At 34.6% G+C, this 13,949-nt stretch overlaps 1 protein-coding gene across 3 annotated transcripts in view; it reads left to right on the forward strand.

Moving 5' to 3' along the window:
• Positions 1-13,949, forward strand: part of MGAT4C (MGAT4 family member C) — a 754,867-nt gene that overhangs the window by 75,938 nt on the left and 664,980 nt on the right. Inside the window, exon 2 of one of the 3 annotated variants that reach the window (XM_086712708.1) lies at positions 13,893-13,938. The exons of the other annotated variants lie outside the window; for them this stretch is intronic. The gene's annotated coding sequence lies outside the window, so the exon portion shown is untranslated. The remainder of the gene's footprint in view (positions 1-13,892; positions 13,939-13,949) is intronic. 3 annotated transcript variants of the gene reach the window in all.

The following is a 13,949-nucleotide window of genomic DNA, read 5'->3' on the forward strand; positions in this document are numbered from 1 at the left end:
TTCATAGTAGTATGTGACTATCTTCTGAAACTGGTACTTTATACCAAATATCTCTGTAGTTCTCCAAATTACTTTGATTAGACACAAAAAGGAAATTTCTTCATTCTCCAGATGCAAACTGCTTTATTTACATGCCCATTCAGAATCTGAATATATATGCCTTTCGTTGTACAATTTAGTCATTTAAAAAAATTTAAAAGATGGGATGTCTTCAGTAGGTGGTGAAGAGAGTTTAAAAACATTTTTATTTTACACAGGTGTAACACAGGTGGTACGCCCTTTCCTCTCTGCCCCATAGGGTGTAGCTCTAACTACCCTCTAGGGAAGAGAAGGTTGGGTGAACAGCCTTACTATTTCTCCAGCTCAGTAATTACCTGCAGGAACATTCTCTTCACTGCTCAGGAGTTCTTAAGGGAAGTGCAGGCTGATGCGTACAGAATGGGCTTGCATCCTGATTCTTCTACGAGTCACTTCACCCTCTTCCTCAGACCTTATACACATGTGTGGCTGATTACGTTTTACTTTTTTTCTCCCCCTTAATTGAAGGATTCAAGTCTCTGTCATGCAGTTATATATATTCTGGTGGAAGGACCATCTCATGGTGCCCTGACATAGCTACTTTGTTCTCAGTAACATATGTAGAAGATAGTTTTCACAAATAGACTCCTAATGAACAGCACTACCTTGCAGCTATAGCACCAGCTTCAGCCCTCTCTGCATTTCAGATGCTTCCACCCTCATCTCTTTAGGCCAAATGATGTTGATGATTCCCTGTGGTTGCTAAACTCAGGGTAATTGAGCGTGCCTTCATAGCTTACTTTAAACCTGCTCTCATATTTATTAACTGTCCCTGCATTAAAGTCTTTTAAATTACTGCATTTAAGTGTGACTTTTTTTTTTTTCCTGTTGTGATCTTCCCTGATACTAATGTTCATACTACTAGGCCACTAATAGAGTGGGGGGTGGGGGGGGGGAGGCCCATCCTTGGCGAGGAAAAGTAGAAGTGAATCTAATTTTAGACCTGTCAAATTTCAGATGTCTGACTAATATTCCAGAGAGATGGAAGTAAAAAGAGGTATCTCGGATGGATATTTAATTTGGAAATCTAATGAAATTTATGAATTTGAGAAAATCTGGGCTTCATTTACCAGTCTGTAAAATTAAAGAAATACATTGGTTATTTTCTCTGTGCTTCCATCCCTGTGAGTCTTTATTTTATGTAGAGAGCTGATTAGAAAAGCAGGAACTTAAGGGACCCAGAAATCTATCGTAGCCAGAAAACTTATGTGAACACTGCAATATCTTATTTTGTGGCAACAATTCCCAACCATTACATCAAATGTGAAATAATCTCTTCAAGGGAAAGCTCATCTTCTGAGACATATTTGCTCTTCAAACATAGAACGCATTCACAACATAAATTATTAAATCACTGGTATATGTGTTACTATTTAGGCAATATATATTTGAATAATATGTTTTCTTTGTATATAGCACACCTCTACTATTAAAATTTTAAAAGTTATGCTACGTGGCTATTTTTCTCTTTCTTCATGATGAATTATTTCTTGTATTAACTCTATATAGTACTCATGGAATCTAAATGGAAGCCAGAAAGTGATCTGAGAATGACATCGGTTTATATAAAATATTACATATTATTAATACAATGATATCAATTATACAAATAATTTTATGTATTAATTATAATTATATATAATTCTATAATTGATATAAAATGTTTATATTGGCTATAATTGAGCTCTTCCCTTATATGTTAAACTATATATCTATAAAATGTTACACCTTTCAGTCTTTGAGACATTTTAAAATATCTTTAATGTTTCACAGCATTGATTTTGAGAATAATTCATCACCTGTTTACTGTTTATATCATTATTTACTTAGATTGGAAGATTTAAGATATAATGCTGTTTTTACTATTAATATCCTCCTGAAGTGGTTACTTTCTGTCTGTACTTCTTATAATCTCATTAAAGCCTCTGAATAAATGCTCATTTTCTATGCTAGGGAATATTAGTTTTCTTCTAGGGTAATGTTACATAATAAACAACCTTCCCAGAACCTCAATGGCTTAAAATAATTATTTATTTAAGCCTTAGTGGTCTACATGTAGGTCAGCTACTCTCAGCTAGGATATTCTGAACTAAACTGGATGAGAGACTTTTGATCCATGTGTTTTCATTCTGGTAGTTTGGCTGAAGCAACAATGGCTAAGTATGGTATGGCATTTTTAAGGAACGAGTTGGAATCAGAAACTCATAATGCCACTCTCTAAGGCTTCAATTCAGAAATGGCATCCCGTCGCTTTTCCATTGGTTAAATGAAGTCAAATATCTATGTTTAATATCAATTCCTTATGGAAGTAAACTCTATAAATACTATGCCTTGGCAGGAACTTGGAGGAAAGGAAGAATTTATTGATAAATGCTATAATCTGCCGGTAAGGCTTGCCAAGAGACATGTGTTCTCAGTTGGGTTTAGTCAACCTGTATTTATTATGCTTTTGTAGGATTCAGAAAATTCATACAAGAGAGTGTACCATTTGAGATAAATAATATGTGAATCCTGAATAACCTTAAGCCTAGACATGAATATGAATAAACATGGATAAGAATAAACTCAGGATAAGTACATGAGATGACTAAGGAGAAAAAGATAGTAATTGCATGTGTTAATTATCAATGCCAAAGTAAATGAATATACCTCACAAAATTAAATAAATGTATATATTCAAATATGTGAAGATCATTTTGTTAAAATTGGATATAGGAAAAATTTTAATTGAAGCCGTTATACTGGCTTACTTTTAAATATAGAGTTGAAAAACTATGAAAGAATTCAGTCAATCCTCTTGTTCATGGTTGGTTCCCTATTATATTTAGTGATCTGAAGGGACATTTTATTGAAAAACAGAATCTCTGGATTGGAAGAGCCCTTAAATGACATGAGAACCTCAAGCAGTTGTGTAGGAATAAAATTAAGATGAATCATTGTACACAGGCAAAGCCACTTTTGTATCTAGTAAATTTCTGAAAATTTCCTGCATACTTTCTGTGCATAGGTTCAAGGACTATTCCTAGATTCTCATTTTGTACCCTGACTTAAAAGAAAGTTTTATTTTGAATCTTGCCAATTATGCAGCACAATGTTCAAACATTGTTTACTTTTGGGGTATTTTAAATAGTACCAGTAAAGCACATTGGCTTTCTAGTTTTTAACTTAACATTTCTAAAACATAACCCAATAACAAGACAGAAATTTGACGGTCACATTTTAGGGAAACTCATTGCAGTAGTTTTGTTTTGTTTTTTTATTTATTCAATTTTTGTGTTTTGTTTGTTTAGTTACTGTTAGGCAAAAAGTAAGCAAAGTGTTTTTATTATGAAGAGAAGTATGTTTTAGAATTTCAGAAGACAAAAAGAGATCATACATTTTTATGAAAGTTCTATACATGGTAACTTAAAACAACCTAAAATAAAATCAAATGTTAAAATATATTATGAAACATTTTAAATAACATCACTCAAGAACTGTGTGGATCCAAATAATAAATTCCAAACATATTGTTAAAATTACTTGTTTTGCCTTAAGGCGATCAAGAATAAAACCAGACTGATGTATCTTTTTGCAGGAACATTGTTCTATGGAAGACCATCAAGACTGAGGTTTTTCTGAAAACTTCTAAAAGCTTAGAAGCCTAATACAGGAATGTTAATAAAACGTGCATTGGCTTTCCATTATATAGGCAAAATACTTTGGAAGATCCACTGTGCAGATATACTCATGCACATAAACTAGGAAACCAGGTGGGGGGAGTATTAAAATTTCAAAATACGCATTTTTTAAATTTAATTCTATTGTAATAAATACATCATCTATTTTATTTCTGGTTAGTAGAAGCTTATATTTGGTCTTTCAGTTTTTTTCAGATAAAAATTCATTTTTGCAGAAACCTTTTCTTTAATTTTACTTTAAAATTTTGTACTAGAAGTCTGTACCCTTTTACCAATCCCATTTTCCTGCTCCCTGGCCCCTGGTAACCAGCCATTCTCTGTTTCTATGAGTTGGACCTTTATATGAGTTGGAACACAGTTTTCAAAATTATCTGAAATAATTTGGAAAGGGATTGAAATAATAAAGGGCTCTTACTAAAATGAGATTGAACATTTTGCTTCAAACACCTTCAAAAATAATTATTGTGTATCAGTTAACAATTTTGGAATTTGGGGTAAAAATTGGTGCTTCTTGGGGCACCTGAGTGGCTCAGTTGTTTATGGGTTGTACTTCAGCTCAGGTCATGATCTTATGGTTTGTGAGTTCAAGCCCCACATCGGACTCTCTCAAGTTAGTGTGTAGCCAGCTTCAGATACTCTGTCTCCCTCTCTTTCTGCCCCTCCCCTACTCACATTCACCCTCTCTCAAAAAGTAATAAACATTAAAAAAAAAAGGAAGGAAAATCGGTGCTTATTATTGTCCTTAGAGCTTTTTAGCTATGGATAATTCATAAGGAATATTATATCATGAATGGACTCCTTCAATTTAGAGAAATATCTATATTTAAGTTTATGGAAAAATCAGAATATAGACTATAAATTTTAATGTTATTAAAAGAATAAATGTTTTGAATTTTTTTATCTGAAAATACATACTTTTATTGATTGTATTTTTACTTTTATTTATTTATATTGAAGAATAGTTGACACACAGTATTACCTTGGTCTTAGCCGTACAGCATAGTGCTTTATCAAGTGTGTATGTTATGCTCTCTACTCATCACTACTATCATGATCACCATACAATGCTATTATAATACTACTGACTAAATTTAAAGTTGGATTCAAAAATATGTATTTAAATTTGGAAGTTTACTCTCTAACCATGATAAAGTATAGACTTGTGATTATACTAGCATATTGAAAAAGAGTACAATCATTTGCAAATGTTTGCTTTGTACTTAGGTTTATACCTTTCATAGGTTATTTATTTTCCAAAAGATTTTTGCCTCAAACATAAGATTTATTTTGTGTATGCTTATACAGGGAGCGTAGCTGAATTAAAAGTGTTTGTTGCTTTTTTCCCCCTAATCCATCTGAAGGAGATTAATAGAGCTACCATGATGACAATAATAACTGACACTTGTTGAATGTTTACTAGACACCAAGTATCTCTCTTGCTACCTTATACATAGAAACCTTTGTTTAATACGAAATTGAGCATAATTTCTTAATTTTATCTTCTCCCCTTCTATGTTAGATTGGATAGACATTTGATAAAATTTTATAATGAAAGAGCTTCCACAATCCTTTATCTTAACCTCTTCATTTTTGGAGGTAAGAACTCTAAAGATCAGCTAGTTTTGTGGCACATTGGAAGTCACCTGCCATCTGCTTGAAAGTCCTAATGAATAAGTTTCATCTTATTATTATTTTTTTTTTACAATTGAGATCCACAAAGGTAGGTATCATATTCTTAACACTAATTCTATTAGTAATCAAGCCTGAAATTTTATGGCTATAGAACCTGACTTCTAAAAGCAGTAACAGAATTTAAAAATATAACACACTCCTTGTAAAAGTTTGATTAATATATATTGAAATTCATACTTGACACTGATTATAAAATAGAATGAGTGCTATTATTCATTTATTTATTCAACAAATATTTATTGAGCATCTGCTAAGTGTACAATCTCTGTGATCCATAGTGAAAAACAAAACAGACAATAAACACCTGCCTTCATGAAGACATTTATTCTAGTGGGGAAACAAAAAATAAAGAATCAGTGAAAAGTATCCCTTATATTAAGCAGTGGTAAGTGCTAAAGAAAAAAAAAAGTGACAAGGTAGGGAGGTATTAAGTGCAGGAGAGGGGAAAAAATTCTAGTTATGGTAGGCCACAATGTCTCCCTGAAAATGTGATTTTTAAAAATAAAGATCTGAAGGAAATGCAGATTTGTGTGGGAAGAGCATCCAAGGCAAAGGGAACAGAAAGGGCAGAGACTTTAATGTGGGTGTGTAGCTGGCAGGTTTGAAAATTATGGAGGAGGAATAGGAAGTGTTGAGGTAGATGAGCTCTTGATGGAACAGGAAATCAGATTATAAATGGTTTTACAGATCGAGTTGAAGATATTAACATTCATGTTGAGAAAGAAAATAAGTATCAGTTGACTTTTCAGTAAAGTCACTTAGGGGAATCAATACAAGCACATGGTTCAAAGATTGAACCTCAGGGTTCCTTAATATTTAGGTGTTAGATAATTTTAAAAGCAAAACAAAACAAACAAACAAACAAAAAACCAACTGAGGAAAGATATCCAGCAAAGTGGAAGGAAAACCAGGCTTGTGTTTGTTTTTGCTTTTTGTTGTTTTGTTTGTTTGTTTTTTAAGAAAAGAGGCCAAGTGAAGAAAGTATTTTAAGTTAGAATAGTCTATGATGCCACCTGGTTCTGATACAGCAAAAAATGTAAGGACTGAATTTAGCATTGGACTTAGCAGTGTGGCAATTAATAGTGATCACAAAATGAGCAGTTTTGTTAGAGTTGTGGCAATAAATATTTGATGATAGTGGGCTTCAGAGAAAATAGGAAGAAAGACATTCAAAGAATAAAAAAATAGACAGCTATTTCAAGGAGTTTTGCTTTATAATTAAAGTAACAGAAGAATGAGGTGATAGCTATAAGAAGTGGTATCAGTATTATTTCTCTTTATAAGATGAACAACATAACTTCATGTTATTTTGATGCTGATGGGTTATGTTCCAGTTGATGGGGAATATTTGATAATTAAAGGAATAAAAAAGGAATTGCTGCAGCAATATCCTTGAGAAAGAAAATGGAGATAAGAGAGTGTACACAATGGAAAACCTGTATTTAGTTGGAATGCAGTCCATCCTGATGGTGGAAGAGAAGTTAGAGTATTCAAATACAAATGCAGGAAAATAGATGTCAGGGGAAGATGGTGGGTGGAATTTCTCTTCTGACTGCTTTATTTTCTTTAATGAAATAGGAAGAATGGTCACAAGCTGACAGTGGTAACTGAGAAGTTTGAGGCAAAAAAAGGACCTAGTACAACAACATCTAATAGAACAGTAAAAGAGTGAATGGACTATAGAAATACAGTATGAGTTAGTGCTCTTGAGTTTATAGCTAGTCCAGATGGTTGGGAGTTCCCTCCAGGCTGGTACAGCAGTGCAGGCTTAGATGTACAGCTCTTGGATATTTGAATTTAGCCATAATTATGGGTTAGCTAAGAGAGAAAGCAAATAGGACAGAAAACAAAGGAGTTGATGTTGCATTTAAGGGAGAGATTTTGTAACAGCAATTAAATTTAAGCTTGATAGTAAGAGAAGTGTGAGTGTTGGATGAGGGGTGAGAGATAAGGAAAAATGGTACGATCTCACTGGTTTCAATTCATCGTTGGAGTTGGGCTTTCAGAAGGATTGACCTGGAAAGATAGAACACTGTATTATGGCATGCTTGAAATTGAGGTTTGGGGAGAGTAATAGTGATTAGTAACAAAGTCATGGGTATGATCACTGAAGTGAATTCTGAAGTTAACCATCAAAAAGATGGTTGAGAAGAAGAATGGAAAGGTCTAGGTCTTAGACTTTGGACTTTGAATTCACTGCTGAAAAAGTAGTGTTGGAGAGAGTTGCAGTGAGCCAAGAGCTAACATTCAAAAAACAAAGGGAGATGACTGGGGAGAGGGGGGCAGGGAGAGCAGCCAGAGGCATATTTGTTTTTTTTTATTTTACAGAGAGAGAGCATGAGAGGGAGAGAGGGTTGGAGGGAGAGAGAGAGAGAGAGAGAGAATTTTAAGCAGGCTCTATGATTAGCATGGAGCCAACGTGGGGTTCAATCCCATAACTCTGGGATCCTGACCTGAACCAAAATCAAAAGTCGAATGCTCAACCAATTGAGGCACCCAGGCACCCCAAGGGGGTGTTTTATAGAGAAAGGAGACTCAATCATCTGGAATAGGATAATGAATACAGAAAAGGCACTTATCCTACTTTGAGTCCCAGGCTTATTAAGTCTGCAGAAGAAGCAGTATCTTCAGGAAGGAGCCAGATTTAAGTGAGAACAAGACAGTGGGAGAGACATTCAAGGAAGAGGTTGAGGTCAATTTTTCTAATGGTTAAACTTGAGAGAAAAAAATATGGATAGGGGATGGATAATGAAGATTCAGAAGATATCTTGGACTAGGAAGAGATCAAAGATGATATAATCTAATCTTTTATAACTTGAAGTCTCTTCACAATATAACTAATACTTCTCCAGTCTCTATTTGACTATTTCCTGTGATTGGTTTTGTACAGAGAAGCCCATTTCAAAAAAGAGATATTTTTCTATGTTCAAAGATACTTCCGTTTGCCTGAAAATTAAATAAAATCTATCCGACACAGGTTCCTTATAATTAGAACTCTCCCTTGCTTCCTGTCTCTACTCCCTCTTTTGATCGTTTGATTCAAACTCTGTGGTTTGCTTTCTGTCTTCCCTCTTCAGTTTCTGAGGCTGGACAGTTGTACATCTCCTAGTTACTTGTTTCAAATTACTTAATTTCATCAGCTGACCATCCTAACAGCTACCGTCATGTCAAGCAACTTCAGTGAGTTCCAGTTGTGTTACTGCTGATGAGTTGCCTTCTACTTTCACATTTTCCCTCCACATCCAGCTTCTTTTTGGTCATGTCATATTTACTCTAACTCTTTTAAAAACTATTCTTGACTCCCTTGTTCTAATCTCATACACACCTGTCAAGACTGCAACTATGGACGAATCCCTCTCTATGCCTGTATTCCAACAAATAAGCATCAAACAGTAAATTGGAGGTATTATAGTTTCACATTCACCAAACTCAAGTGGGCTTTCCATAATGCATTCAAGAAACTGTTTCCCCAGAAAGTTAACTCTGCTTATTCCCACGATAAAATGACATTTTAGCCGCTCTACTTAAATATCTTATTACTTCTTTCTCCTCTCTACTAATCTCAGTACATGGCTTCACTTCCTACCAGAGAGAATACATCATACAGTAACTACTTAATCATTGGCTACCAGATCTAAAAGTTAACCTGCTGTCCGCCAGCCTTCTCATGACCATGAAGAAAGTGCTACTCCAATCCAAATCCAACCTCTTCTATGTGTGCTTCTTTGTCCCCAGTGTATTTCCAGCTCTCTGTCTCCTGCATCTCAGCATCTTCATTTCTACCACATATTCTCTGTGATCAGTCAAACGTGTTTTAGTGCCTATAAACTTAAATAAAGCAAGAAAGCCTTGACCTGACCTCATGTATCACTTTAGCTATGACTTTTAACTGTCTTTTGTTTCCTGCTATCCTTTCATAACCAGCTTTTCAAGGAATTTTTGTGTGTATGTTTTTGTTTCTTTCATTTATACTATTTCAACTTTCTCACCTTCCATTTGATTTTCCATTCTTGCCACTCTTGGGCTGCACTTGCAGGGTTATCAATTAGTAACATGTTTCTGTCCTAATTTAGTTGTCAAATATTTTACACAATTGAGCATTACTTTCTTCCTGTGGAGATCAAGAGAATGTTTTATGGTTATATATTCTCAGGCTCTAAAATTCAAGTGATGACAGTATGTAATTATTTTAACTTTTATTATTATTTTTTCCTTATAACCACAGTTAGATTTTGAGTTCCCATTCTGCTTGGTAGCAAAAAAAAAAAAAAAAAAAAGTAACTGAATCAATTCTAAGTAAATTCATTTGCTTGAATGTATTTTCAGGCTTAGGTTTTAATTCAGGGAAATCAAAATTGCCTTTCCCCCTCCTCCTTCTGTTCTTCCTGGATTGGTTTAATTTCTGAAATGTTTATACAATTCAATAATATCAGATGGTAAGGCATCTGGATTTCATCCTTCCTTTGTCCTAGACCGACATCTGTTGCAATGTACAATCATGCCCCATGTCCCCACCACATTGGCATCTGCTGAAGTTTTTGTATTCCCACCTGGTTTCTTGACACACATCCTTACGCTGCTCTTTGTTATAATTTCCTCTCATCATGACCACGGATCCCTTCAACATCTGCTTGCTTTCTCTCTCTCAGCCAAGTGTCTTGTTATCAGAGGCAAAAAGGAATTCATGTTGTGCTTTCTCCTGTTACCCAGGGACCACATGAGACTTGCTGTGGCTTTCTTGAATCTTCTCCCTCTTCAACAGCAAAGAGACATCTCAGCCCTTTTGCTCCAGTTTTACCTGGCTTACTAGGGAATCCTAAAAGGATATTTTCCATTGTCCTGGAAAGGATTAGGGTAAATAAATCCTTTATTCGTGGATCTCCAAACCGTTTAGCAGTTTCTGTAAATACCCCCTTTAATTTTTAGTGATTTAAGAGTAGAAAAGACAGTGCATAAAACTTCTCGTTAGGTCCTACCAAGGTCTAAAGGATTCTCTCCAACACATTGTTCAACATTTTTCTCTACCAAAGGGAGTAAGTATTCTTATTATTCTAATGAGGGTGAAGAGTGATTTAATGTTTCTATTCTTCCAATGCCTTGTCTGTTACATCAGTAACCTAGCTCTTATTAAAATAAAAACCCAAGATTTACGATCTCTGCTTTTAGGTCTCTGTTTTCACTTATCTCAGCTGGCTGGCCTCGGGAAAAAAAAGGACCACATGTTAAAGGTTAAAATACTTGATGAAGATTAGAGGGAAAGATTTACATTTCTGCTTATGGCAGAATGGGTTTTATGTCCCTCTCTTTGGGGGAAAATTATAAATGCTGAATAGATTAACATATTTAAATGTATATTGAGGGGGTGGATAGAAAGTAAGGAATACTCTGAGGCAAAACCAAATGAAAGGAGAAAACGGGAAGTAATAAGTAATAGCTGGTACTAGCTTCCATGTTGAAAGCAGTTGCAGATCCCAGTGAACTTGGGTTTCAGTTTTCGTAGATTTACAGAGCATAGAAAATAGAGAGATAAGTCAAGTACTTTCTTTTATTTATTTATTTTTTTTTAATTTTTTTTTTTTCAACGTTTATTTATTTTTGGGACAGAGAGAGACAGAGCATGAACGGGGAGGGGCAGAGAGAGAGGGAGACACAGAATTGGAAACAGGCTCCAACTCTGAGCCATCAGCCCAGAGCCTGACGCGGGGCTCGAACTCACGGACCACGAGATCGTGACCTGAGCTGAAGTCAGACGCTCAACCGACTGCGCCACCCAGGCGCCCCAGTCAAGTACTTTCTTAAATTAGGAAGGCTAAAAGATTATAATCTCATCATGAAGCTGGGTCCACCAAATTGGCCAGTTCCTTGATGTAAGTGCAAAAAATATATAAATGTACATTCGCTGAGGGTTTTACAAGAAGACATTCCTATCTTAAATCCTAGTGATGAATAAGAGGGACAGAAAATCCTTCTAGCTAAAAAACCAACCCTTATATTGTATTATAGCCTGAATTTACCTAATTATGTGATGTGAAAGACTTTAATGCAACACTATACTTTAAAATGGTTCTACACTGGAATAGCCCCCAATCGCCAGGCAGAAATAAGTGCAAATCTTCTCTGAAAAACAAAACAAAACAAAACACTGTCTTTAGTCCAAGCCGCAAATAATTCCCACAAGTAAAAATTTAAGAAATGCACATTTATAATAAAAAATCACAAAACTTCCAAAGAAATAAGGTGCCACATAAGCTAGAGTCTCCAGAAATGTGACAGAATATCAAAACTGAATATACAAAATAAATATGCTTCATGGGTTGCATAAATAAATGAAAAAAAGTACTGAGAAAAAGAAAATAGAGAATATTAGAAATTGGAAAGATTTAGCTAAAGACTCGAAAGATTGGTTCAATATTGTAACTCTTGTTTTAGGCTAGGGTACCCGAAAACAGACTCTGAGATACACATTTCCATGCAGGAAATTTGAGTGTGTTCTTGGGGGAAAAAAAATTCCACAGGGCAGTAGGAGAAGCCTGATTAGGTGATACAATTGCAACAGGAGCTTCAGATGATCTTACCATGAACCCTGGACTACTCCTAAAATTACTACTCAAAGCCAGACACATTTTTAGTGTCTCTATTATACAGAATAGCAGCCATCCAACAGATAGAATATAAGGTTATAAGGGGAAAATGAGATCACAGGTATGAAAATTTCTTAGGAACTTGAAAAGTTCTATGCACATAGTTATCATGATTACCTATCCAGAAATCAAAAGAACAGCCTCACTAGAGTCAGATAATATCAATTCACTTCTGACTCTAATACTCACTAGTTACTGGACTGAAAGCAAATTACTATATTTCTCTTTTCCTCAGTTTTCCCATATCTAAAGTGAAATGGATAAAAACAACTTTGTGGGACTGCTGTGGAGGAGAGGAACATAACTGAAGCATAAGCATAATACTATACAATAATAGCTTATTAAATATTATCTGGTACAATAAAAGTACTTTTAAAAAGGGAGAGGAGGATCATAACCATAATTCCTAACTTACCATCTGTTTCACCTTTTCTATGTTTCCTTTGATATGCTATTTTAATTTCCCGTCCCTAAGACATTTTCTGACCATAGCAAATGCAGAAACCTAATTCCTACTCCAAAAGCAAAATAGTATTTTGCTGAAGTTTACCTTTATTGGGATATAGGTATTCTGCAAACTCAACAGGACTTTTTCTCTGACTTTTTCTGTACTTTTACAGAGATTGAAATTGCCCATCTTACCTTTGTTGTGGCAGCATATCACATATTTGAACAGTGATACTATTTCTTGGGCTAAACATTTGAGAATAGGGTGATTTGTTTTCTCTTGCTACTATCCTGACAAAACAAGCGTAGATTATATAGCATTGAGATTTTTACTAGCAGAAGCATTCACTATTAATCAAATTAACATTGAAAAATATGTTTTTTTTAAATCTGTGCCCTGGAAAAGGTTACGTATAATTTTCTTCTTGGTTTATTTGTTATCCTACTCTTAGAACAGATTAGTTACAATTGTTTCATTAAGTCAAGTCCCTTCATTCTGACCCTTTGAAAAGAGCAAAATTCTTACTAATTTTTATGGTTGAAATTTTCAACCCATCCAGTAGAATTGGAATATATCTCATAAGAAACTGATTCACAGTGGGTTTCCTTGCAATAATAAACAAGTACTTGTTTTATTCTTTGTGTTTGATCAGATTTATCTTGTTCTTCTCTAAAGAAAATCTGGGGCAAATTGGCCCCTACGATAATCTGTCAAGATGAAAAATCCACACGGTAATGTCAATTTGCAATCCTTGTGGTTCAAAGGATATTTATGGCACATGTGATTTATTTTTCAATCACCTAAGATTTAACAAAGAAACTATATCATGATTAATCTCAAAAAATTGAGAGGTAATTTATTTTTACAAATTCTGGTTGAACAGCAAAAGCATGTCATTTCTAAAGGTGCTATTAGGAACAACAATAGCATGCCAGCTATTGAAGTATGTCTAGCCCGAATATTTTAAATTACAAAGAAAACCAAAGGCAACACCTGAGGAAAAACTAATACAGAAACTCCACTGTCATTTTGGGGAATTCTTTCATGGATACTGGATAGCTGAAGTGATGTGTAGCATCTATTCAGGGCTTTTCATATGAGGTTAAACTTTTATTTTTCAAGTGTATGTTATCCTCTTGAATCCTTCTAACATGGTAATTTTAATACAAATTTTGGTTAATAAAATTGACAAAAATAAATCGGTTGAGATGAAAATTCAACAACGGAAACACTGGAATAGCTCCTATGTTTCAAATGCTGTGACTCTTGATTTTGGTAAATGACTTCTTGTACTTCTTAACATCAACTTAGGAAAATCTACTTTAGCATTAATCTCCTAATATTCACTTTCAGCTGTATTCTATTCAGGATCAAACCTGATAGACCTGCCTTCTGCTGAGTAAGTGCTTG

This window comes from Puma concolor, chromosome B4, assembly GCF_028749965.1.
Source record: "Puma concolor isolate L17-30 chromosome B4, mPumCon1.1.hap2, whole genome shotgun sequence".
Taxonomy (NCBI): Eukaryota; Metazoa; Chordata; class Mammalia; order Carnivora; family Felidae; genus Puma; species Puma concolor.